Genomic DNA, 2,817 nt, shown 5'->3' with positions numbered 1-2,817 from the left:
ATTCACTGTATTTCATGTATATAATTTAGAGACAAAAAATTAGTAAATCATGTGACCTAGTAAATAAGATATTGGACTGCCATTCTAAAGATGGGCATTTCTAATCCACCAGCTAATCTGAAGAAAAAAAGACAAGCAATCTCCTTCTGTGAAATTTACAGTCTCTGAACCCCTATGGAAGATCAGCTATGAGTTGATCACCTCTTGTCAGCATTGAGAGCTGAGCTGTGCAACTATCATGTAAATGCTAAAATTTTCAATCTTGAAAACAGATGCTGTAATACAACAAATCACTCAATATTGCACTTCTAGCTAACATTTTTTGCAATTACTGCAAAAAAAGTTTGGGGTTTTTTATTGGTTTTGGTTTTTTATGGTTTTTAATTTACCAAACCTGGGGCATATTAGATACACAATCAATATTAAATTTATGTCAGTTAATTCAATTTTGAAATGTTTTCACAAACAAAATAATGTGGCATGCAACAGTTGTCTCAAGCTGAAACATGATCACCCTTATCAACAAAAACTACTGCAAGTATTTTCACCCAAGGTTGAAAAATTGTTTATCTTGATCATGAAAACCTTTAACAAATTTAAATTAAGTATATAAAATGTGTTACTTGTAGTTTTCCCCTTGCAAAGATAAAAAATGTACAAGTAACTAGTAGACGTCAGTCACAACATAATCCTGGATCAGCCCACAACAAAGCCAGATGTGCCTTTAATTTTGAACCCATCATCAGAGAGCAAGAAAATCACTGCATTTTATACAAAACAAAATCCACATGTGCCGAAAATGAAAGAGCCCAGAGGAAAAAAAACAAATAAACCCTAAAACTGACACTAATGTTCAGTACCCTAATTAAATAGTGGCCCGAAATGCCAATGACAAGCTGAAAATAGTGGCTGTTTGTCATCCTAGAAATCCAAGAGGCTTGAACCCTTGGGCATCAGAAATCTAGGTTATTCCAATAACGTGAGAACACACTTCCTACGTGTAAGAGTGAAGAAGGTGACATGCCAACACAAAAAGAAAGAAGAAAGCCACCACTCGCTGAAACACTCTGAGCACAGGCTCAGAGAACAGAGACAGAACAGGCAGAGTCCAGAATGGTGAGCCAGCTGCTGGTCATCAGTTTCAACGGAAGGTGACTGAATCCTAAGGCTGAATGCAAAAAAAACTTGGGGGCAAACAACCTTGTGTTTGGGCAAATCTTTAAATAAAGAATCAGATCAAGAGGCTATGAAAAGTCCCACCTCATGGTGAAATGGGGCAGTGGTAGAGCCCTGCCACTGGCCTGGAGGAAAACAGTAACATTTCAGACTGTTGTCTGCTCTATGAAATCAACAGAAGGAACCTATCCTGACCTTATCGCAGAAAGGGGTTCCAGAGTGGGGTCATCTTAGAAGGTTCTGTCAGGCTTTGTGCCCATTTCCGGAACAAACTGCCTCTTGTAAAAACAATGAAGAGATTAAAAGGACTACATTTCTACCTTTCATTTCTAGAGTCAGCATTCTACAAGGATCTGTGTCAGGAAGGCAGGATTCAAAAAAGAAGTGATGCCAATCAGATGTCCACTTTCCTAAAATGGTGTCTTCCCCCAATATCTACAAGTCACCAACAAACGAAAGCTTTGAAGGTAAAGTTCAGAAAATAAACATGTGGAAGCTAATGACATTATTGTGACCAGGAGGTTTGGTAAACAGTGAGTTATGAGTTTGGGATCATCAGAAAAGTTTTCTTTAAACAACCCTGCAGACTTCAAAAAAATCTCTTCAGTTAGTAGATCTGTCCCAAGGTCATGGCAACAAGAACCAAGCTTCAAAGAAGGGCCAGAGGACCACTCTGCTGTTTGCGTTGTCATTGATTGCTCTGTATATCTTCTCCCGAACTTCCATGTACTCCTGTTCATGCTTTACAGCTGTCTTTGCCACTGCTAGCTTGTTAATCATTTCTTCTAACTCGTTCTGGTGAGCTTATGTTTTCAGGTTTTGTCATCTGGGGGCCTCCCCAATATCAGTGGTGAACATCGTAATCTTTGGAGTCATGGTGGACATCTGATTGCTAAAACAAAAGTTGCACCCTTCATCCATGTGAGCAGCAAAGGTGTACTTCTCACTGGACTCTCAGTTGCCTTTATAGATCCCTTTATTGGCAGGCCCTGTGATCTCCATGTCGATGTCCAGGAAGCCACCCTTGGCCACCTCAAAGATGAGGACCATTTTGATGCCCAAGTGACCCGCTTGTAGAAGCACTTCTCCTCTTGTGCTTTGATGCTAACGAAATAGACAGAGGCCCTGGCCAGCAGCACCAGCAGCTTAGCGAGTGTTACCATGGTGGGGCTGGGCCAAGGTGAGGCCACTACAGGGAGTGCGGCCTCCTGAGCCACCATGATTGAGTTAATTCTGGCTTAAAACAAGCCTTCCTGGGTCTCCAAAAGTTGTAAGTCACATTATGAGACTGTTAATCTCCTGTGAAGCAGCTGCTGGATTCAAACTAGAGAAGACTCAGCTTTTAGAAATGCAAAATCTTACAAAACACCACCAGACCTCCCTCATGACTGGGTAGGACTATGCAAGTGCGATGTGATTGTGACTCACCAAGAAGATTTGATGGTTTGCTAATACTGCAAATGAAGGGCATGGCATCCTTGTGAGGTGCTATTGTTGTTATGTGCCATTGAGTCATAAGTATTTTTCTAGTGGGTTTTCAGAGACTTTAAATCACATGGGATTAGATTGTCCATCTTTCTTCAATAGAGTAATTAATGGATTTGAACCATGTGCCTTTGGTTTTGCATTACAATTCTTTAC

The 2,817-nt window shown here is 40.4% G+C and overlaps 1 pseudogene; it reads right to left on the bottom strand.

Annotated features, from left to right (window-relative positions):
• Positions 1 to 1,765: 1,765 nt before the first annotated feature.
• LOC102876688 lies at positions 1,766 to 2,339 on the bottom strand (annotated as a pseudogene).
• Between the last annotated feature and the right edge of the window lie 478 nt (positions 2,340 to 2,817).

Source organism: Elephantulus edwardii, unplaced genomic scaffold (assembly GCF_000299155.1).
Source record: "Elephantulus edwardii isolate Elephantulus edwardi_28Jun2011 unplaced genomic scaffold, EleEdw1.0 scaffold00033, whole genome shotgun sequence".
Lineage (NCBI taxonomy): Eukaryota > Metazoa > Chordata > Mammalia > Macroscelidea > Macroscelididae > Elephantulus > Elephantulus edwardii.
Note: the sequence above shows the minus strand (reverse complement) of the source record. Positions and strands in the feature narration are given on the sequence as shown.